At 48.2% G+C, this 24,740-nt stretch overlaps 1 long non-coding RNA gene across 2 annotated transcripts; it reads left to right on the forward strand.

Moving 5' to 3' along the window:
• The first annotated feature begins 202 nt into the window (after window positions 1–202).
• On the forward strand, window positions 203–23,060 carry LOC125629690 (uncharacterized). Of its 2 annotated transcripts, XR_012665580.1 has the most exons (5): window positions 203–340; window positions 2,897–2,978; window positions 8,109–8,532; window positions 14,770–19,615; window positions 19,744–23,060. It is a non-coding gene; the product is annotated as an uncharacterized LOC125629690 (long non-coding RNA). The 2 variants fall into 2 exon arrangements; XR_012665579.1 differs by having other exon boundaries at window positions 14,770–23,060.
• The last annotated feature ends 1,680 nt before the right edge of the window (window positions 23,061–24,740 follow it).

Consider the following 24,740-nt stretch of genomic DNA (forward strand, 5'->3'; position numbering starts at 1 on the left):
GAGAGGATGATAAATATTCCATGTATACACATTATGTACAAGGCCCAAAATGACTGAGGGTGCAAGAAAACAAAGCTGGTCAATACAGAAAATGCATTTGTCATAAATATAAAGGGAAGGGTAAACCCCTTTAAAATCCCTCCTGGCCAGAGGAAAAATCCTCTCACCCGCAAAGGGTTAAGAAGCTAAAGGTAACCTCGTTGGCACCTGACCAAAATGACCAATGAGGAGACAAGATCCTTTCAAAAGCTGGGAGGAGGGAGAAAAAACAAAGGGTCTCTCTGTCTGCCTGCCTGTGTGCTGCTGGGGACAGAACAGGACTGGAGTCTGAGAACTTTTAGTAAGTAATCTAGCTAGGTATGTGTTAGATAATGATTTCTTTAAATGGCTGAGAAGAGTTGTACTGAATAGAATGACTATTCTTGTCTGTGTGTCTTTTTTGTAACTTAAGGTTTTGCCTGGAGGGATTCTCTATGTTTTGAATCTAATTACCCTGTAAGGTATCTACCATCCTGATTTTACAGAGGTATTCCTTTACTTCTATTAAAAGTCTTCTTGTAAGAAAACTGAAAGCTTTTTCATTGTTCTAAGATCCAAGGGTGTGGGTCTGTGGTCACCTATGCAAATTGGTGAGGATTTTTACCAAACCTTCCCCAGGAAGTGGGGTGCAAGAGTTGGGAGGATTTGGGGGGGAAAGACGTATCCAAACTACGTTTCCCAGTAAACCCAGTTAAAGTTTGGTGGTGGCAGTGGAAATTCCAAGGGCAAAGGGTCAAATTAATTTGTACCTTGGGGAAGTTTTAACCTAAGCTGGTAAAAGTAAGCTTAGGAGGTTTTCATGCAGGTCCCCACATCTGTACCCTAGAGTTCAGAGTGGGGAAGGAACCTTGACAGCATTACTGAAAAAACAGCTGCAGATTGACTCCTGCTAGCAAGAAGCTTCTGTACAATGTACAGTAAGATATTGGGCTTAACCCAACGCAGGGCTAGGCTGAATTAAAGTCAGTCAAAGTTTTGTCTGAGTAGGGTATGAGGCCCAGCTCCTCAAAGGTCTTTAGACTCCTAACTTCCACTGAAATCAGTGGAAGCTAGGAGCCTAAATACCTACTGTAGAATTTGACCCAATAACAACAATAATAATAACAATTTGCATTTCTAGAGAGATTTTCTTCTTCAAAGCATTTTACACACATGTTTTCTCACTCTCTGCTTCAAATAAAAGCCATTATTGACAGACAATTATCTTTTTCCGTCACAGCACAGACAAATAGGAGAGTGAAGAGAACACAGTTCATTAATGGGATTTTAAGCAGGTTCTCGTATGGAAAAAAAATTAAAGATCCAGCACTCAGAAGATGACTCTGCTTAGCTGTGAGCCTTGTGGCTTAAAGCAGAATTCCAAGAACATGACTTCGCTTTTTGAAATGGTTTCTCAATTAATGACAACTCAAAATATCTGCTTCCACCTAGTGGTGCGAGTTTGCATAACATGTGTTGTTTGTATTCCCTGTTTTCGATATCTTTGCCTAAAAGATAAAATACATCCGAATCTACTGAGACAATTCACACTTCTGCACAAAGCCACAACAGCACTAAGAATGTATATCTTTGTTAGCAAATTAGGGAGAAGGAAAAGGATAATCTCAGAAAGAGGCTCTCTCTTTCTCCTTCACTTTATTCTATCTAGGTTTTTCTACTGTTCTCATCAATGAAGTATCTGAGCAGCTTCCTCTAGTACATTAATAATATGACTCACATCTGTCATGGTAATATCTTTTATTGGACTAACTCCTGTTGGTGAAAGGACTGCACAGAGTTCTTCCAGAGTGAAGTCCCGGATGACTGGAAAAAGGCTAATGTAGTGCCAATCTTTAAAAAAGGGAAGAAGGAGGATCCTGGGAACTAAAGGCCAGTCAGCCTCACCTCAGTCCTTGGAAAAATCATGGAGCAGGTCCTCAAAGAATCAATCCTGAAGCACTTGCATGAGAGGAAAGTGATCAGGAACAGCCAGCATGGATTCACCAAGGGAAGGTCACGCCTGACTAATCTAATCGCCTTTTATGATGAGATGACTGGTTCTGTGGATGAAGGGAAAGCAGTGTCATGTTGAGGGAGCATTGAGGGAGCTGGGATTGTTTAGCCTGCAGAAGAGAAGAATGAGGGGGGATTTGATAGCTGCTTTCAACTACCTGAAAGGGGGTTCCAAAGAGGATGGCTCTAGACTGTTCTCAATGGTAGCAGATGACAGAACGAGGAGTAATGGTCTCAAGTTGCAGTGGGGGAGGTTTAGATTGGATATTAGGAAAAACTTTTTCACTAAGAGGGTGGTGAAACACTGGAATGCGTTACCTAGGGAGGTGGTAGAATCTCCTTCCTTAGAGGTTTTTAAGGTCAGGCTTGACAAAGCCCTGGCTGGGATGATTTAACTGGGAATTGGTCCTGCTTCGAGTAGGGGGTTGGACTAGATGACCTTCTGGGGTCCCTTCCAACCCTGATATTCTATGATTCTATTATTCCTTCAGGTCCTTGAAAGGTTATTTCTTTCACCAACAGACGTTGGTCCAACAGAAGATATTACCTCAGCTAGGGTGACCAGATGTCCTAAGTTTATAGGGACAGTCCAGATATTCGGGGTTTAGGCGCCTATCAATCCCACCCCACCCCCATCATGATTTTTCATACTTACTATCTGGTCACCCTCTCCCTCACCCACCTTGTCTCTCTAATAGCCTCGGAATGACATGGGAGTTTGTTCTCCTGTCACAGACTGTCCCCTGAGAAAGCTCTATCTACTGCACAGACAAGCCTCCTCCTTCGAGTAGAAAACTTCATGGTGCCTGAGAAATAGGCCCTGTCAGCCACAACCCTAATCCCAGGGATTTACCTGATATTTTAGATATACTGGGCCCTGGCCACTGAGCCCCTGGAAGAGAAGGACTGCGACCTGGAACCTGACTTGATGTGTTCACGTTGCAGAAGTATGTACACAGCATCTGAAGGCAAGCAACAAACAACACTTCAATGGTCACTGAATGAGGGGCCTGTGGAAAAAAAAATAGTACAATTGTGCAATTAAAGACTGTGTCAAAATGCACGTGCACAGGACTCAGACTCCCTGAATCCTGGCATTTCCAAACTTTCCATTGCTCAGTTTTGCAAACTTACTAATTGTTATTTTAATGCAGATTTTTGTATATTTGTTGGGCGTCTAAAGATATAAAAATACAGACATGGATTCATATCATTGTCGTGCAAACATCCCCATTTCATTGTTTGTTTTTAAAGAAAAAAGTACAGGACTAGGTTCTGGCAATTTCTGTATTGAGCTGTAAAGAAAGGTATTTTTAAGGGGTTTGAACTATCGAAACAGAGGCACAGAGATTGTCTCACATAGGGAGGAGTGGGTGATGCAGTGCACACTTTCCCAAGCCAGCAGAGTTGCTGGACCCCAAGAGATTCCCCCTCTATTCCTGAGCCAACCTTGGCCAGAAGCAAGCAGACAGAAGGACAAAAGTAGCTCTCCATTTTAATAAAGGCTCTTGTAACTTCCTGGGTCAACTGGTCCCTTCCATTCTTTAGCTGACTATTACTCAGGCTCTTTTCTTACTGGCGAACTTGAATTTTGATTTTTCTACGTCATGGCCAGTCTTTATCATCTCTCTTGTAAACTTGAATATGCCAATCCCTGAGAGGACGTACTTTCTTGTTTTTTTCCTGATTCAGCAATCCTAGCTCTGGGGATTGAGCTCCCATTTAAGGTACTTTTAATGATGACCCCCAGTCCTTTATTTCATCTATCAGGATGTTCAAAGAGAGCAGCTACCCTTCACTGAATGCCACTGCTCTGACTTTGGATTCCCTTGTAGAATGTGTGGGGCTGGGGTAGTTGTCTCAGCTGGATTCTTAATCCAGAGGAAAGACGCTCTCCCCTGTTCAATCAAGATCAGGAATGGCACATAGATTTGGGAGAAAAAGTACATTTTACTTTTACTCTATTTTCTTATTTCTCAAAAGGAACAATCAATATAGGTATTGATGTATCTTGTCTGAAATGGGACAGCTGCTCTTCTACTCTCGGGATGGATGCTATATCAATAGATAAGATAAAAAGACAGGCCTAACTGAGAGACTGAACCCATAGGAGGGCCAAATTCTGCTGCTCGGTTACATGAGTACGTCGCTCCCCGACTAGGGCCCAAATCTGTGTAAAGAAGAGTAAATCTGGTCCCGAGAGTGTATCGAACAACTTCCAAACTGTATAAGGAGGGTGGTTGAGTCTACACTATAAAGACAGTTCCAAATATGGACCGCAGTTCAGGAAAGCAGCCTTATTCATCCAAGCATATGAATGATGTAAGAAAATTCTGAAAATGTGGATCTTAGATCATGGTCATAATTTAAAAAAATTAATGGACACAGCGGACACCATTCACATTTGAAACATAAAGTAGCTTAAAACTGTCCTAGCTTGAAGTGGTTTGAAACTGCTTCAGGAAATGTGGTCCTCTTAGAAGTGTAGATGTGAGGTTGCACATATGGTAAAGCCATGTATACAGAATACATGCTGATTTTAATCCTACAAATGTCCTAAACACTATACAGAATATCTAATTGCTTATTTTTGAATCCTAATCAGAGAAAAATTAAAATGATTTGTGCAAATAATTGAATTCTAAGGATTGTATAACAACAAACACTCTTATTTTCTAGATCTACTGAGAGCTAGCTCTGAGAGAACAAAACAGTATTTTCAGTGTTTATGGTTCTTTACTGAAGCAGGTCTATTCTTTATCTAAGAACAGGAAAACAAAAGAATTCACAATATTGTTATCCCTTTTGACCTGAGCAATTAGTGAATATTTTGGGTCTTGTGAGTTGTTTCCATTAGGGGGAGAAATGGATGATGGAGTCAGGCATTTTTTTGACACAATCCTGCTTATTTACAAAGAATGTACACGAAGTTCTATTTCCCTAACGACAGCAGGAATAGTTTCTTGGCTCACAATTCCAAGCCTCTTTCTATCTAGCAGTCTCCCATAAAGCGCGCACACTCTCTCTCTCTCTCTCTCTCTCAACTTTTTCTGAGATCACACTACAAATACTTCCCTGGGGCTCCTTTGTGCTTCTGCGGTGTCACACTCCCTCTCTTCCTCCCCCCTCTGCCCCGAACTCCATACACCTGCATTTGCATTCAGACCCCAGTGAAAGCCCCTTCCACTGTACTGCTCAACTCCTATTCCAGCTTTACTTGATGGTGACTTCTATTAAGTCAGCCATCTATTCCACAAAAGAGCTTGATTGTTTTTACATTGATCCTGAATAAAGGACAACTGGTATGCCCACCAGCTTCAATAAGGCTTCCCCTTTCCCCAGCGTAACTACCTGTTTTCATGTTGTTTTTATAAATCTGTATCTTGTACATGTCCACAAAACCCACAGCATTCTTTTATTTTTACTAACCTGAAACAGGATATTGAATGCATAATTTCAGTTACACCAATGTAAATCTGTGGTAATTCATTAGAATTATTTATCCTGGTGACAAAATATGTTAGCACGTCACTAGAGAAAACATGACACTTTTTGCCGGCATTGTTGCATTGTTGCCGGCACCGAGTGCCGAGAGGTTGGTTCGTTACCCGGTGTGCTACACCCAATAATCACAAAGGGGTGAAGAAGCAGAAAAGTTTATTTGCAGCTGCAAAAAGGTACAGGGAGAATAAAATCTCCAATCCTGCACCCAGAGCAGGAAGTTACACAGGCTTTTATACATCCTTTTTCCCAGCATACCTATCCAACAGCAAGCTGCCCTAAGTATCCATATAGCCAGCCAATCCAGTTCCCAGCTAGTTCCCTTGTTCTCTGTATCATTTGTTAAACCATACATAAAGCTGCTTTATTCAGCATTGGTCTTCCATATCTGCCCTGTTTGGCCTTGTTTAGTTTCAGGCAGTCTGACTCTGCAACATATTGTTGCAGATCCTCAGCATAACTGCTGCGAGTGCCTCCAGGCGGGGGGCCAAGGACACTTGGGCCTAGTACACAGAGCTGCTGCAAGTGCCTCCAGGCCGGAGTCGGGGGGGCAAGGACACCTGGGCGTAGTGCGAGGGGGCTTCATCGACACTCGTGGTCTTCCATCCCCTCGAGATACCTAGTGGCCGTGCCCCAGTGTCCCCACTGACCTCCCACATCTGAACTCCCAGCCAGAGCCCGTACGTGCTCCACCATTAGAGGCCCTGATGCAGCAAGCCACCCCATACAGCAAAACAAAACCACTTCCCACATGGCATTAGGATGGCAAACGCTAATAGAGAAAGATGAGAACTTGCTATAACAGGGGTTCTCAAACTTCATTGAACCACGACCCCCTTCTGACAACAAAAATTACTACGCGACCCCAGGAGGGAGAACCAAACCCTGAGCCCGCCCAAGCCCTAGCTCCCCCGGGCCAGAAGGGGCCAAAGTCAAAACCCAAGGGCTTCAGGCCCAGGCAGGGGGTGGGGGGAGCTGTAACCTGATTCCAGGGCTGAAGCCCAAGTCTCAGCCCTGCTGCCCAGGGCTCAGGCTTGGGCTTCAGCCCTGGGCCCAGCCAAGCCTAACTCCAGCCCTGGTGACCCTATTAAAAAGGGATCCCGACCCACAGTTTGAGAATCGCTGTGCAGTAACATGCACTGATTATTGGTGATACTTGGTTTCCTCACAAAGACATGCACAAGGTTACATGGAACTCATCAGATGGTTAAACCACAAACCAGACTGAGCACATGTCAGGAGACCGGGTTGTAGGTGGTCAGGCATAGTGGTCAGACTGGGAGTCATGCCTAGTGGTGAGTGTCCAAATGCCAAAAGCAGGGATTGAGACAGGGCCAAAACCAAGAAGCAGGTCCAAAGATTAGAACTAGAGTCAGAATCCAAATGCCAGAGCCAAGAATCAAGTAGGGTGACCAGACAGCAAATGTGAACAATTGGGATGGGGGTGGGGTAATAGGAACCTATATAAGAAAAAGACCCCCAGATCAGGACTGTTCCTATCAAATAGGGATACCTGGTCACTCTAGAATCAAGAGAGAGTCGGAGTCAGGAATCAGAGCCAAGAATCAGAACCGGATCACCGGGGGCAGGGAAGAAGGGAGCAGGGCTGGTTCTGAGGCAGGAGCAAGGCTGGGTGTAGGACAGGATCTGGGCTGAAGCTGTGGAAGAACAGAGCAGAAGCAGGGCTTGGCCAGAGCTGAGCCCAGGGAGGCAGAGAATCACTGAGCACCCAGCGAGCGACTGCTGCTGCTGAGTTTAAGAACCAGACAGCTAACTTCTTCAGCCAATCTGGCAGGGTGGCCCAAGCAGGACAGTGTCGGAGGATGGTGCCGTGGGGAAGGCAAGCAGAGCTTCATCATCATGGGCTTGCTTCTGGACGGCGCCGTGCCTTGTGGTGCCGGAGGTCTATCTTGCCTGGTGGGAAACTGCGGTGCCATCATGGCAATCAAGTCCCTGGCCACCTCAAATGTGTCCAGGATGGAAGGGAGCTCCTGCTCCTCCACCTGGCACTCTCTAGCAGGAGGGTCCAGTGGCACCAGACTTGACGGATCCCTCTGCAGGCCCAAAGTCGACAGTGCTGATCCCTGCGTAGGACGCATACCGCTTATGCTGTCAGACTCAGTGCTCTGACCATGGGTGAGTGCCCTCTAGTCGTCTTCTTGTGCTGCTTAGGTGGCATCGGTGAGTGCGAGCCGTAGTTTCTCTAACAGAGGCCAGAGCGCTGCACACAGAGGTGCTTAATGCCAAGTCCTGCTCACCCAGAGCTGGCAGGGGACGGAGGGCTGCCTCCATAAGGAGTTCTTTGAGCCTGAAGTCCCTTTCTTTCTTTGTTCTCGGGCGGAGAACTTTGCAGCTCTTGAAGCGAGCTGTTTGATGTGCCTCCCCCAGACACTTTAGGCAGGAGTCCTGGGGGTCACCCATTGACATGAGCTTGTAGCAGGTCCTGCACGGCTTAAACTCTTGGGATGGAGGCATGTGCCAAACCCCAAGAGGGGAGGGAATTGGGCTTGGGGGAACCCCCCACTTCTATCAAACTAATTACTGAAAACTAACCCTAACTAATTAACTATTTACAGGTTAACAGAAAGTCCAATCACTGGGGAAACTGCTTGCGGAGGCAAGAGAGACACACAGCTCCAACGACCGTCACAGGCAGTAAGAACGAATTGAAGAGGTGGCGGTAGAAGAGGTAGAAGCTGCCGTTACACAATCATGCTGAATTTACTCCATTTGCTTGTCCATGACCATAGTGTGATGCCACAAACGCAGGATAATGACACCATAGCAGGCTCAAGTTCAAGGAGAGGAAGAACTGGGTTACAGTCTATGCAGATATTTTATTCTCATGCAGAGACCCAATAACAACAATTGTATCTAACTCACTGATCCCCACTCCTTCAGCATCTGACCTCTTCCTTGCCTGCCCACCCCCAGACACCCTCGTGCAGTGGAGGAAATAGACCGCAGGAGCTGGAGGAGGGCACCTGCATGGCGCAGCAGGTAAGAGCTCTGACTATGTGCCACGAACAGACCTCTGGTATGGAACTCGAGATGGGGGTGCCCCTCCACCCTCCCTAAATGGCAGTCCTGGCCAAGGCTCCCATGGCTTCCCCACAGCTGCTTGTGTCATTCCCACATTTTTGCAGTGCGGGTGCAGCAACAGGGGCAAGAGTCGCGCACTGGCTGTATGGAGGTGGGAGATCACTCTGAAGCCCCCCGCCTCCCCTGAGACATGGACTCAGAGGTGAGGCTGCACCCGACCCTGACACAGTGCCAGGGCTGAGCCTCTCCAGAAACACGCAGGGACTCTGCCCATCTGCACTAAGCTGTAATGTATCTATAGCCTGAAAAAGAAAACTCAGAGAGAAGGGAAGAAGCAGCTGATAGGGATGGGAGAGAATGGGGATGGACGGATGGAGACAATGGTATTGGTTCCCTCTAACTAGACAGCAGGGATGGGTTTGTGTCTTGGAGAGAAGACGGTTTCCATTCTTCTCAGCAGACTGGGAAACCATCAAATTAAAGAGGCACTTTGTAGCCAAGTCTAACAGAAAAATGCATGAGTCTCAAATAACATTCAGGGACAATACCTGAGCAGGAAGCCCTTCTCCTCCATAAGTAGTGAAGTAAAGGGGGTGGGATTTGGCGTTCCCACCATAACACAGCCCTTGGACTCCACTGAGTAGGAAAGGAATTATTTGAAGCAAACTCTGGTTAGTAGGTTTAGTCCTCTGGTTATTAGATGTGTGGTTGTGACTATTGATAACACTTTATGATCCTCTGGTGCCTTTTATCCAGAAGGATTTCAGTGCTTTACACATGGTATTATTTTATCCTTTGCTGAATTGCAGCCAGCCCTTGGATGGAACATGTCCGTCAACCTTCACTACATGTGGGATGAAGCGCAGAGTAATCTATCTATTTGAGACTGCTGTGTGGGCATGAGTGTATGCTTTCCTCGATTAGGCTTGTTTCACTCTTGTGAGCAAAACCCATAATTGGTGGTGTATTCTTGTATTGGGTTTTGTCACGTTTGCGATGGAGCACACTATGAGACTGAGTACAGCAGTGATAAACTTTCTGTTATTACTAGGACCCTACCAAATTCACAGTCCATTCTGGTCAATTTCACAGCTCTAGGATTTGAAAATAAGACAATTTCACATTTTCGGAAGTTTACCCCTGAAATTTCAGGCTGTTGTAATAGTGGGGGCCCCAACCCAAAAGGGGATGGGGGAGTGTTCCAAGGCTGCTCTAGGGGCATTGCAGGATTGACACCCTCACTTCTGTGCTGCCTTCAGCAGGGATGGAGACTCCCTGCATCCAGACCTACCCCCACAGAGCCCCCCCTGCGTCTGGATCTGTGCTGAGCTCCTCCTCCCTGCATCCAGACCCGTGCCCTGACTAGCCCCCTGCACCTGGACTATCCCAAATGAGCCCCCCATCCCACTGAACCCCCCAGCACCTGGACCCCCATGCTGAGTCCTCAGCACCCAGCCTCCCCTGCTGACCCCCAACCACCTTCATCTGGACCCCCTGCACAGTCCCATTCCCCCTGCACCCGGAACCCTCACTTCTGAGTCCCGGCCTGCGACCAACACGCGCAAACTAGGGCCCGCGGGACCGGCCTGTCCGGCCCGCCTGAGCTCCCGGCCAAGGAGGCGAGCCCCGGCCCCTCCCCCGACCGCCCTCTCCCCCGTCTCCGCCCCATCCAACGCCCCCGGCTCCCTGACTCTCTCCGCAAACCCCTGCCCCTCATCCAATCCTGCCCCCCGCTCGCCGGAGCCGGTCCCGCCGCTGCAACGCTCCGCGGCAGGAGCAGCGGGCAGAGGGCGAGCGGCTGCGGGGGAGGGGCCGGGGTTCGCTCCCCGGCCGGGAGCTCAGGCGGCCGGACAGGACGTGGGCAAACGACGTCTGGCCCGCAGGACCGTCCTGTCCAATCCCCAGCCCCTCCCCCGCTGCCTCCCCTCCCCTGGGGTGTGGATAAGGGACAGGGAGTGGGGGGGGTTGGGGTCCTGGGGGCAGTTAGGGTGCGGAGGTCTCCGGAGGGGGTGGTCAGGGGACAGGGAGCAGGGGGTTGGATGGGTCGGGGATTCTGAGGGGAGAAGTTGGGGGGCGGGAAGTGGGAGGGGGTGGATGGGGTGGGAGCCATGCTATTTGGGGAGGCCCAGTCTTCCCTACCCGGCCCTCCATACCGTTTTCCAACCCCATGTGGCCCTCGGGCCAAAAAGTTTGCCCACCCTGCCTTAGTGACACAGTGGGCCTGGCTCATGGCTCTGAGAGTGAAGGCGCAGCCTGGCCAGTTGGAAACTGGTCCATGAGATCGCTGTGCTTCTCTGAGCCATGTGGCTCCTGATCATCGTCAGCTCTCAGACACGCCAGCATGACCCCCGGTCTGAGTCCTGTAGGCCGAGGAGAGCGCTAAGCCCCTGCTGTGCCCCGTGATTCTGCTGCAGAGAACGGCAACCTCTGGCCTTCTCAGTGCGGCTCTCCCCTCTCCTGCCTGGGACCTGACCCATAAAGCACACTTCCCCGGATTTGTATTAGGCGTGTTTTGCAGACTGTGAAACTGAGGCACAGAGAGGCCAAATGACTCTCCCAAAGTCAGACTTGATGGTCCAATGTCCCATTAAACTCTGCGAAATTATGTAACTGGAAAATGGCCTTTCCTGAGACCCTGCACTGGCCTCAGCCGGCATCTCGCGAAGCCCAGACCGGCTGTATGTTCGCAGGCACGTTTCTTCCAAACCAGAAGTGGGAAACGTGATAGGCTGTGAGGCCAAGGCCAAGGGAACCATCGAGAGCTCAGCAGGGCTGAGAAGAGAGGAAGGAGCAAACCCCTCCCTTATTAGGGAAAATAAGGGCCAGTGAAACATGCCCAAGGCTAGGGAATATAAACGCCAGCTCAGGAAAGGTAAGGACACCGTGAGGCGGGGTCTGATCCTGTGCAGGGAAGAGCCCTGCTCCAAGAACACAGCCTGTCTCGGGTGAGTAGAGCAGTGCCATCAGCCTGTCCCGCAGTCAGGAAGTGCCCAGCCTCCAGATATGAGCTACAGACAACTCAGAGTCCTGGCAGCAAAGTTGAGAGAGAGCATCTCTCTCAACCCCTGTCCTGCGCTGCTCTCCAGATCCCCTCACACACTGACGTTCCTCCTCTCCCATCTCAGCCAAATCCCAGGGGAATCTGTGCTCGGGGCCAGGCTGGGACAGAATCTGTCCTGCAGCTTTTGAGTCATGGGCACAAATCCACTTTCTGCTTAAAAAAGAATTCCAACTTTTCAGGGGCTGGGGCTGAGTCCCAAAGAGCTGAGCAGAAGGGCTGTGAGTTGCAGGCAGGTGGAGATGCTGAAGGGCTGCGAGGCCCAGACCCGGCGCAGACGCTGAAGGGCTGCGAGCCCTGGGCCCAGCCTAGAGGGTGAAGGGTTGCGAGCCCTAGGCCCAGCCTAGAGGGTGAAGGGCTGCGAGCCCTAGGCCCAGCCTAGAGGGTGAAGGGCTGCGTGTCCCGGGCCCAGCCTAGAGGCTGAAGGGCTGCGAGCCCTAGGCCCAGCCTAGAGGGTGAAGGGCTGCGAGCCCCGGACCTGGTGCAGCTGTTGAAGGGCTGTGATCCTCGGGCCTGTTGCAGCCAGACATCCTGGGTCCTTTCCAGTGTATCAGCTGGGGGAGAGAAGATGGGGTGCCACCTCAGTTTGGAAGGGAATTTGTTATTCAAAAGTATCTGCTCAAGATGAAGCAGTCATTGGATTAGGGTTGTTGGCTTGAGCTGCACAGCCTCAATTCTCCCTTCCTTTCTCCATCATCCCCAGGGCTACTGGCTCCGGCGTTGTCTCAAAATTAGGCAAATCATAGATTCATAGATTCCAGTGACAGAAGGGATCATCTAGTCTGGTCTTCTGGATAGCACAGGCCAGAGAGGTTCCCAAAAATAATCCCTAGAGCAGATCTTGTCGGAAAACACCCAATCTGGATTTTAAAATGGTCAGTGATGGAGAATCCTTGGTAAATTTACAATCCTTGGTAAATTATTCCAATGGTTAATTACCCTCACTGTCAATCATTTACACCTTTTTTCCAGTCTGAATTTGTTTAGCTTCAACTTCCATGTTATACCAATCGCCGGTAGATTGAAGAGCCCATTATTAAATATTTGTTCCCCATGTAGGTACTTGGAGACTGTAATCAAATCACCCCTTAACCTTCTCTTTGTTAAGATAAATAGATTGAGCTCCTTGCCTGTATCGCTATAAGTCATGTTTTCCAGTCCTTTAATCATGCTTGTGGCTCTTTTCTGAACCCTCCAATTTATAAACATCCTTTTTGAATTGTGGATACCACAACTGGACACAGTAGGGATCACACTGGTGCCACTACTGAGGTACAGTAACCTCTTTACTCCTACTCGAGATTCCCCTATTTAGGCATCCCAGGGTCACTCTAGCTATTTTGGTCACTGTATCACACTGGGAGCTCATGTTCAGCTACTTATTCACTTCTACCCCCAAATCTTTTTCAGAGTCACTGCTTCCCAGGATAGAGTCCCCCATCCTCTAACTAAGGCCTACAGGTTTTGTTCCTGGATGTATATGTTTACATTAGCCATATTAAAATTAGGGCTGTCAAGCAATTAAAACAATTAATTGCGATTAACTGCGCGATTCAAAAAATTAACCGCGCGATTCAAAAAAGAATTACGCGATTAATTGTGCTGTTAAACAACAATAGAATACCATTTCTTTTAAATATTTTTGGATGTTTACTACATTTTCAAATCTATTAATTTCAATTACAACTCAGAATAAAGAGTGTACAGTGCTCACTGTATATTTATTTTTGATTACAAATAATTGCACTGTAAAAAACAAAAAAACCCCTATTTTTCAATTCACCTCATACAAGTACTGTAGTGCAGTCTCTTTACCATGAAAGTTGAGCTTACAAATGTAGAATTATATATATATAAAAAAAAACTGCGTTCAAAAATAAAACAATGTAAAACTTTAGAGCTTACAAGTCCACTCAGTCCTACCTCTTGGTCAGCCAATCGCTCAGACAAACAAGGTTGGTTACAATTTGCAGAAAATAATGCTGCCTGCTTCTTGTTTACAATGACACCCGAAAGTGAGAACAGGTGTTCGCATGGCACTGTTGTCGCTGGCGTTGAAAGATATTTTCGTGCCAGATACGCTAAAGATTCATATGTCCCTTCATGTTGCAATCACCATTCCAGAGGACATGCTTCCATGCTGATGATGGGCTCTGCTTTTGATAACAATCCAAAGCAGCGTGGACTGATACATGTTCATTTTCATCATCTGAGTCAGATGCCACCAGGAGGTTGATTTTCTTTTTTGGTGGTTTGGGTTCTGTAGTTTCTGTATCAGAGTGTTGCTCTTTTAAGGCTTCTAAAAGCATGCTCCATACCTTGTCCCTCTCAGATTTTGGAAGGCACTTCAGAATGTTAAACCTTGGGTCGAGTGCTGTAGCTATTTTTAGAAATCTCACATCGGTACCTTCTTTGCGTTTTGTCAAATCTGCAGTGAAATCTTAAAACGAACATGTGCTGGGTCATCATCCGAGACTGCTATAACATGAAATATGTGCAGAATGTGGGTAAAACAGAGTAGGAAACATACAATTCTCCCCCCAAGGAGTCCAGTCACAAATGTAATTGATGCATTATTTTTTTAATGAGCATCATCAGCATGGAAGCATGTCCTCTGGAATGGTGGCTGAAGCATGAAGGGGAATATGAATGTTTAGCATATTTAGCATGTAAATACCTTGCAACGCTGGCTACAAAAGTTCCATGCCTTCTCACTTTCAGGTGACATTGTAAATAAGAAGCAGGCAGCAGTATCTCCTCTCAATGTAAACAAACTTGTGGGTATGAGTAAACAAACTTGTGGGTATGAGTGGGGGGGCTGGGGGTGGGAGTCAGCACTCCTGGGTTCTATTCCTGGATCTGTGAGGGAGGGTTGTCTACTGTTTAGATCAGGAGATGGAGAGTCAGGACTCCTCCTGGCTTTTCAGCTGACTCCTTGTGTGACTGAGGGCAATTCCCCGCACCCCCCCGTGCCTCAGTCATACGGGGATAATGACACCGACCCAGCTCCTGGGGGTTGGGGCTGGATTCATTCCAGTCTATACAGCACCTCTGAGGGAGGTGCTAGGAAAGGGCAGGACATAAGTAACCAACAGACACTAATGGGATGCACCATGTGATTCTCTTTCTGTCCCTAGCACGTGTGACTGTGGACCCCAACACAGCCAATGCCTACCTGCTCTTGTCCCGGGATCAGCGGAGCGTGAGGGTGGGCAACAAGAGGCGGGACGTCCCCAGTAACCCCAAGCGGTTTGACACGTGCACCTGCATCCTGGGCCGGCAGCGGTTCACAGCCGGGATGCACTACTGGGAGGTGGAAGTGGGGGACAAACCATGTTGGACACTGGGGGTCTGTGAGGAGTGTGTGAGCAGGCAGGGAATATTCACGCCCTCACCAGCGACTGGTTTCGGGACGGTGTGGCTGCACAATGGGGATGAGTATGCAGCGCTCACTTCCCCCCTGCCCGAGCTTATGCTGAGAGCGAAGCCTCGGCAGATTGGCATCCTCCTGGACTTTGAGGCCGGAGAGGTGTCCTTCTACAACGTGACTGGCAGCTGTCACATCTACACCTTCAGTGGCATCTTCTTGGAGCCCCTGCGGCCATACTTCTACCCGAGGGTGCGGGCAGGCAGCCTGAATGATGCCCCTCTGACCCTCCCACAGGGAACACAGCAGCCATGAGCCAGTCACAGCCGCCTTGGCACCTTGGGCTTTCAGGACTTACCAATGAAAGGCTTTCTTAACAACACATAATTCACCAGCGGACCTTACTGCCACAGGATATTGAGGGGGTCAAATGTCTAGTGGGATTCAAAAAAGGATGAGACATATATATGGATGATCCAAATATCACCAGCTAGAGAGGGCAGGAGACACCAGGACTATAAAACCATCTCCACAGGGCAGGAGCCAGCCACTGACTACAGGGGGGCACATTCCCCAAAGAGAAGGTTATTCCATAATTACACACTGCAGGGTCTCTGGTACCTTCCTCGAAGCCTCTGACTATGGAGACAGGATACTGGCTTTCGGGCGCTGCAGGGAGCTAGCACAGCAAATCCTGTGCTCTCTGGGTGCTGTTAGAGCAAGAAATTGGTCACTGAAGCTGATAATCAGGCACAGAGCAGGAGCACTGACCCACGATATATGCCCCCACACTGCTAGACCTTCCTGCACAGCCCCAGTAGGGGAGTCTCCATCCAGCATTGCCATTCCCCAGCACTGGAATGCAGAGTCAGCAGCATCTGCAGGGAGGCCCAGGGAGCAGGAGGGGATGGGTGAGAGGACCTGAGGGCCTTGCTCAGTTTGCAAAGAATCCAGCTGCATCATCTTTCGTAGGTGGTGTGGCTGGTGGAGACCTTGGGTCTCCGGCATGTCATGCTCCTGGCCTAGCCGCTTGGTTCAAGGTAGAGCATTGCTGCCTGTGTCCTGTAACCTCCAGCAGCCAAGCTCGTTGGGGCAGCCATGGAAACATTGCCTTTGGCTACCCTTGTTTTAAAGGGCTTGGGGAGCATGGACACGAGGATGGAGTCGCGTGTCTGTAAAGGGCGGGGCCTGCCAACACGAGCGAGCCAGCTCCAATCGGCAATTCGCCTCTGACCTATTCCCCCTTCTAGTGAAATACCGAAGCCTTCCTTCCGCTGGATGCTTCTTAGCCCAGTCCAGCCCATGGGCCAGAGCTGTCCACAGCCCTGTGCGTGTGCTGTCCCTGGTCTCACTGACGGTGTGCGTCAGCACGCAAACCCAGTGCAGACTGCAAAGCCTGTTGGCCCATAAACCTCAGCTCTCTAGGTCATTTTCTCCCACCAATAAACCATGCATTCCAATAGCCTTGTATAAGCTGGCAAAGCATCCCTTGTGATCTGAGAGCTGCGCACCCCCACCTTCTGGGGGAAGGGGGAGAGCTAGGAGATCCAGTCCAGCTGGAGCCATGGTGCTCTCAGGACTCAGCACTCTCATGGGCCCTTCGTGTTGCATGTGTGATTCAGGGACTACTATGACTGTCTGAGGGAGCTGCCCATTCCCTAGCCCTGTGTGCACCTCTCTGTGATGGGACTTCACCCCAAGAAGCCAATGTGCTGCATGCAGCTAAATAGTCCAGCCCCCCTCCAGCCCCGGTAATGAAGGCAGAGTGAGAGGAATTTCACACACAGAGAACCCCCTAGACTGTTCCGAAGCTAGGCAGAGAGGGTGGGACAAGGGGGTCTCTGAGGCCCTCAGGCTGGGCCTAGCTCACTGCCATGCCCCTCTCAAGGAGTGGTTTTGTCTTCTTGACATATATTCACCCTAACCCAAATCATGACAGGTTTCAGAGTAGCAGCCGTGTTAGTCTGTATTCGCAAAAAGAAAAGGCGTACTTATGGCACCGTAGAGACTAACCAATTTATTTGAGCATAAGCATCCGATGAAGTGAGCTTTAGCTTATGCTCAAATAAATTGGTTAGTCTCTAAGGTGCCACAAGTCCTCCTTTTCTTTTTCCTAACCCAAATGTATCCCATTGGCTACAGGGAGTTCCAAGCTAGGACAAGTTCACCTTGATGTCTTTCTCCAGCGGGCGGATGGTTGCAGAATCTCTCCTGGGTTGCAGAATTGCTCCTAGCCAGGGCTGGCTTTGATGCAGCAGCCTGGGGATGGTGCCCCATCCTAGCTGGGCAGGGCTCACGCCCTCCTTGCCTGGCCAATCCCATCGGGCTCCCCTTGAATATGTCCAGGACGTGATGGCTGCAGCCCTGCAGCCGCTGTACAGCCATGGGCACAGTAGGCCTGTGTGTGGGTGTTCGTCTGGCTCCAGGGCTAGGGAGGGAGGAGGAGACCCGGGAAAGAGCAGCAGCAAGCTGTTCGCTGAGTAGACAGGACTGGGCTGGCAGCTCCAGGTGCATTCCCAGCTCTGCGGAGAGGGACGTCAAGGCTGGCTGGACTGATCCCTAGATCTAGATCCCTAGAGGGCAGGTGCGTGCAGGGGTCTGGACACAGAGAATGGCCGACACCCTGTTTCCTGGCAACTGATGGCCTGGGCCCTTCCCCCCTGCAAGGTGAGACCTAAGGGTTGGAGAACAAGGGAATCAGGTGCCCTCCTGGCCGGGGAAAGGGACAAAGCCCAGAGGAGGAGGGGCTGGAGGGAGTTTCAGTTTGGGGCTGGCTGGGACATGGAGTGAAGGGCAGACGTGGTTGTCTGGCTCACTGCCCCCCAAAATGGACCCAGCTGAAGGGTCCGGTTCTCGACACCTACAAGCTCTGTATTAGACCATGTTCCTGTCGTCTAATAAACCTTCTGTTTTACTGCGGGAAGCAGCGCGGGGTGAGGGATGTGCTGGCCACGGCTTCCTGCAGCCCCCGTTGGCCTGCAGTGGGGAACTGCGGCCAGTGGGATCTGCGATCGGCCAAAGCTGTGGACGCGACAGGTAAACAAACTGTCATGCCAAACGTTGCCGACCCCGGTGCTACAGCAATCTCCCGCACAGCAATGGCTGTTACAAGACAGCATAAGTTAGAACATCCCAGAGTCTAAAGCTCAGGTGTATTTGAGGATCTGGGCCAGTACTTGGCTGTTTCTATAGTAATGACCCCTGAGCAAGCAGTGTAATGTACATGCTTATCACTGAGCTTGTCCAGAGGCTGCATGTCCATCAGAATGACTAGATGTCCTGATGTGTAATAAAAACACTTGGAGTCATAAAAAATCAACCCAGCCTACTTTACAGGGCCTGAGCCTTCTCTCCCTTACAGCATCTGAGCAGTAGGAGAATGGCTAATACGGGCCACTGTTCTGGTTGTTGTATTCTATTTATAAAAGCATAATACTGGCCAGTATTATAGTTGCTGTATTCTGTTATAAAACAAGAACAAAACATAGAAAAATAAAAAATACAAATTAATGTTTTGAATTAATTTGGGGAAAAGAATTTACAGCACAATACAAGAATTTAAAACATTTCAAACATTCCTTTCTTTCTCTCCAGTATTTTCGTGTCTTTTGTTCCAATTTTGGGTAGCGGGAGCGAGTAGTATAAGAGCCCTACCATCAATCAAACATTAACCCCACCCCTTGACCCCGTAAGCCCTGCACACAGGTCACTGGAAGTCCCACCTCTTGGGAGTATTACTTCCAGGGTCAAGGTGGACACATGTCCGGAAGCAAGGTGTGTCATGTGACCCCTGTAAGAACTCCTCCCACTGTCCTCTGCTGATCAGGATGGATTCTGCCCCCACAGGAACGCTTCGAGAGAAGATTTGACCAATCAGGGGGAGTTCCGGGGTTTGTGTGACCCCTCTAAGAACTCCTCCCACTGCCCTCTACCAATCAGCAGGGGTTTCAGCCGCTGGGGACCACCCCGAGAGGAGATTTGCCCAATTGGGGGGAATTCTGGGGCAGGGTGACCCGTCAGGAGGTGGCTCATGTGACCCCTCTAAGAACTCCTCCCACCACCCTCTACCAATCGCGATGGGTTTTGGCCACAGAGGACAGCCCCAAAAGGAGATTCGACCAAAATAGGGTGGGTTCTGGGACGGGCTCAACCACCCAGAAGAGGGTCATGTGACCCCTCGAAGGACTCCTTCCAATGTCCTCTGCCAATCAGAGTGCAGAACCATCACCTCATAAGTCCCAGCGCTGGGAAGAGGAGGCCATCTCTTACCAAGAAGACGTGTTTTAGAAATTGTGGAAAGGCTGAGAGGAAACGTGGACTCCTTTACCACCCCTGTGAGAACTTCAGACTTTGTTTTAGCCCCGAGGACCTTTGGAGTTGTGTGGAGAAAGCGCTACAGCAGCGACAGTTCTGAAGAGGATGAGAGAGAAGCCAAGGGGATTCCTTTGGCCCAGCCATTGATGGATATGCCAGAATCTGAACCTGAAGCCCAACTGCTCATGAGACACCCCGATGAGCATGGTGGCCTCTCATCATCCGCCACCCTGGAGGAGGAAGGCGATCATGGCTTGGGGGAGGCACTGGCAGACAAGGTGAATGGAAAAGACATAGCTCAGGTACATGAATGATTAAGAAGCGACGGTCGATGATTGGGTGTAATGAGGTTAGGAACCAGGGGTTGTGTAAATCTAAAAACAAGGAGTGGGAACTTACGCTTGTTTCTTCTCTGAAAATCTCTCGACAGCTTGACGATGCCTTTCCAGAGGACCCGGAGGCCCTGGACGGCGTTGCATCAAGCAGCGAAGGTGAACCAGGCCCGCCTTGTTTTTGCTCAACGCCGCTAGAAATTGTTGAAGATGACTCCGAGGAGGACGGCTACGAGGAGTTTAGGAGGAGGCTTGGCATGGACCTCGCTGAGCCAGTGCCACATCACGAGCGTAAAAATGTTATGCGGACTATTGTACACGTTGCTGTTTATGCTGTTCTTCATCACTGTCTTAGGGAAAAGCTTTTTGAAAATGGTGAGGGCTGTGTCATAGATGCCCCAGCCCAATGGCACCATGACTGTGTGACTTGGACTTCAATGGATAGAAACTGCAAGCTCTGGGACCTGTGTGCTGAGCTATGTTTGGAAAGCTTATTGAACACTATTATTGCCATAGGTTATGTTATGCAACGTCTGTGCCTAACCCAAGAACATTTAGCGCAAGGGGTGACCTTGAGAAATGCCGTGCAATTCAGTGGAGACCCTGACTGTGTTTTAAAGAAAATGTCCAAACTGGAAGATGCCTGCTTACAGCGTTACATTGACCGTCTGGTCCACACAAAAAGTGACAGAACCCTGCTTAAGAAAAAGTCTATTTGTAAGAAATCTAAAAGGATTAATTGAGAGAATGATGAAGGGACAAACATGCAATATAAAACTTGGTCGCTGTACATTTTAAAAAATCGAATGAAAAGGGCTTTGTGATTATCTGTGTTTCTGTTAGAAGGTCTCTGGCCCTTAAGTGAGCTAAAAGTTTGAATGGAGCATCTGGGTTTGTTTTCAAGAAGCTGTATGACTTTTAAATGAAAAAAAATGGTTTGTGAGAACCTAGGTCTTGTGTCTTTGTGTAAAAGAGACCCATTTACAGCAAAAAGCTGTGAAGTGGGAGGGGAACAAATCCTAAAAATGTGTTTACAGTGTAACCCTTCTGCCCATCAGAGTTGGCCACAACAGGGGCTGGATTCAGTATCTAGGAGTTCCCTCCCAGTAACACAATGCAAAACCGGGTCAAGCCCCCACCAGCGGGGCACTGAAGCTTCCCTATGACAAGTTGAAATCACTGAATACTGTGTTAAGTAGCAGTGGGGCCTCAGAGCTGGGACACCATGAACCCAAAGTGACGTCAGCTCTGCAGTCTGTAACCAAACTCCTAATAGAATCAAAATTACCTCTGACATTACACCATGGAGAGAAAGTGCAATTGGTGTTTGGGACCCTCAGAAGGGGGCTCACATCACCAGGCACAAACCTCCAAACTCTCTTAATTCACTGGGTTTTGGAATCCTTGTCCCTTGCCTAGCGAGTGCTACTTAGTTGATGGCGAGTCCCTCCGTCATAAAAGGCCAAGGACAGTTCCACTGTCCTTGATTCACATAATCAGGATAACAGCACTTTATTCTTCCTGCCCCAATAACAGAGAAACTGGGGATCCCACAGCCGCCAAAGTGACCATTTGGGCTCCTGTGGGCTCATGCTAGGTGGGGTGAGTGTCCTGTGCAAAGGAGATCAGCTCCTGAAGTCCTTTTCCACAACTCACCACCAGATGTCAGGGTAGAGCTCATCCTGCCTCTGCTTACAACACGAAAACAAAACAGGGATGGTTCAGACATGTGTTTGAGTACAATAGAGTTGACTCATCCTGTTGAACTGAATGGTTTTAACCACACCCCCACTGAATAGCGAAGGTAACTGTGATTACTTACCCTTGTTGCTAGAGGGATAAATTTGATGGGTGTGCACCCATAGTAAGGGAGGTGGGTGGGTGAGTTCGGATTAATATGAAATGAAATAAAACCTCAGGAATTCGCAGATGCGATTGGGCAGTTTAAATATAATCCCTGGAGTTGGTAGAGCACTATTGGACAGTGAAAATGACCCAGGAACTGGCAGAACTCTACTGGACAGTTTAAATATGACCCAGGAGTTGTTTGAATGCTATGGGTCACTCTTTCTAGCAATTCAAAGCCATTAAAAGTTTAAAATACTCTATTTACCCAAAAAACCAAAACAACCAACCAAAAAATCCCACCACACACACACACACACACACGGGTCTAACCCAAAACTGAAATGTTTGAAGGGTTCACAAATCTTCACCATGCTTTAGAACAATCATTTGCTCGAAAGACAAATTTTTAAAAGCTGTGGGTGCTTATTATGGTTGTGATACAACCATTTTATTTCAACCCCTCACCCCAAACTTTAAGCATGAAAGAAACATGTTTAAAAAACAAGCCCCAAAGACATTTACTGAGATCTGCAAAGGGTCCCCACTTGGAAATGGGTACAGTTACATTACGGATTGGTGATTTACTGTTTAATACTTTAAGAAGGCCCTACAGAAAAATGTATTTTAACTAAAAGGAAAAAAAATGTGGCCAAAAGCAGCTCGGTTGTGCAGACAGCTTAATTTGTTGGATCATACTAAAGAAGGTCTGTATTAAAATCACAAATGAGTTTGATTCCCCAAAGTTTAAATTCCAGGGTATTGCTAATTAAGAGGTCTCTTGGGTTTTGGTACTGTTTCTCTCCCTCTCCGTGTGAAAGCTGCAAGCTGCTAATTGTGTTAGTACATCCTAGACAGAGTCTGTTCTCAAAGCAACACTTTGTAACAACAGAAACAGCACACAGAGACTCCCCGCCCTTTTGTTGTATTTATCTGGCTTTGTTAACAATTGTGCTTTAAAATAGAGATAGAGGATGTATGTGGATGGATGCTTGGTGTGGATAATAACTGAATGATCAGGGAGGTGCCAGCCTAAGAATCCAGTGTCCATCGGTCAGAGGACGTCAACCAGAGGACGTCAATGTCGGCATCAACCAGAGGACCCCCGGAGGGCAGAGTGGAATCCACCCAACAGCCTCAAGGATGGGAGAACCGAAGAACAAGACGGAGCCGTCAGGAATGTGCCATCTGCTGATTGATTCAGCAACAGCATGATGAAGCAATTCCCATAGGCTGGCATAGGAATAAATTCCTATAAAAATGGACTCTAGAAATGGAAAACTTTAGGGTCTAATTCTGCAAACCAACTTCCAGGCATGTCAGATGTGCATCTGACAAGGCTCTGCTCCCTCCTCGTGTCCAGGCCACCTGGCCAGTGGCTTGGCATGAGCAACTCTAACGCTGGTAACTATGATAACAACCTTGCAGAACCTCTCTCTGTGTGTGTGTATGAATGAATGTGTGAATAAATATGAAATTGAATGGAATGTTATAGCTATAACTAACTGCTTACTATGATTCTTTCTGTATTCACAATAAATGTGGCATTTTGCCTTTTCCCTTTTAATAAGATCCTTCTGGTTTTTATTTTATTGGTATAACAAATTCCCCCACCCCAGATCACAAAAGGGAATGTTAGGGAGGGGTGCCTAATAGATAAAAGATAAAACTGTGTATAGATCCATTCTGGTACATAACACTGGCATCTGCCTGCATGGCTATGTACAGGTTTATGTTTTTGGAGCCTAACACGGTAGCTCTTCTCCCTCCAGACAATGATCACAGGCAGAAAAAGATATTCGACCCCATCTATTCAGTGGCTGTTGTATACCTCTCACCAAGAAACTATACAAATAGGGCATGCTTTACACGGTGGGGAACTACAGGTAGGCTCCTACTCTTTAGAGGGTTATGCCAGTGTTGACAGGGTACACACAGCCTTAGAGTTTAATGGGTGTTCTTTTCCACAGTTGTGCTACCTGTCATTGTGAAAAAGCACAAAACCCTATGATGGGGACAACTTTTGGATTTCCTTATTACAAGACGCAGCTCAAGACCGACTATCTGAAATAACTTGGTTTTGTAGTGAGGACTCTTTGGGAGCAAGAGTGGGAAGTGATGAAAGAAACAGACAGGGAGCTTGCAGGTATTTAAAATGAGCCCAGTTGCCCTAGCCTCTCGTGCCTAGGGATGCTCTTTTTGGGGGGAGGACAAACGCGATCTGTCTATATTACAAACTTAACTCCGGGGAAGAAATCCACTATTATGATTTTACCAGCTTCTACCCTTTTGTAAAGAAAACCAAAGAATACCCTATCGGACACCCCGATATAGTTTATGACAAATTTGGACCCCTTGCAAATTATTTTGGAATTGCAAAACTTAAAGTGTACCCCACACAAGGCTTCTTTTTCCCATTCTTACCTGTCAGAGTGGGTGGCAAGCTTATGTTCCCGCTATGCTGAACCTGTGCGGAAACCGAGCAGCGGGAGATGTGCATCCATACTGACAAGGAGAGGGCAATCCTGGGGACTTGGTGCACGGTGGAATTGAACGCGGCCATAACGAAGGGGTACGCGGTGGCAAAAATATATGAAATCTGGCTTTTTAATGAAAAATCTGATGAACTCTTTTCAGAGTACATCAAATGACACCTCCGCCAGAAACAAGAGGCTTCAGGGTATCCCAGCTGGTGCACAGACAAAGAAAAACAAAATAAGTACATGAACGATTTCCACCAGAAAGAAGGCATGCGTTTGTGCCAACATGAGATCAGGTTTAACCCCGCTAAACGCCAAATCGCTAAACTCTTTCTAAATTCCCTCACGAGCGAGATCCCGCCAGATCAACACATCACCGAGTTTGTGTCGGCAGGCCCGAAAACATACGGGTATAAGCTGTCGGGAGGAAAGGCCTGTATGAAAGTCAAAGGTATTACCCTGAACTTGGCAAACTGTCAAAAGATCAACTTTGACAGTTTGAAAGATCTCGTCCTGGACTATTGCACGGGCCTGCGAGAAAACAGCTCAAAAGAGAGAGAGGTGCAGCAGCCCTCTATCGTAAGGAGCAAAAATCAGTGGTAAATAGAGACCAAAACCCTTAAGAAAACACAGAAAGTCATTTACAACAAGAGGGTCCTAGGAGAAGGGTTTAAAACCCTGCCCCACGGATTTTAAAATGGATACGAGGTGGAAACACCCCTTTTCTGCAATTCTCGCGGGGCCTAGCAACTGTGGGAAAAGTTACTTTA

This window comes from Caretta caretta, chromosome 20 (genome assembly GCF_965140235.1).
Source record: "Caretta caretta isolate rCarCar2 chromosome 20, rCarCar1.hap1, whole genome shotgun sequence".
Taxonomy (NCBI): Eukaryota; Metazoa; Chordata; order Testudines; family Cheloniidae; genus Caretta; species Caretta caretta.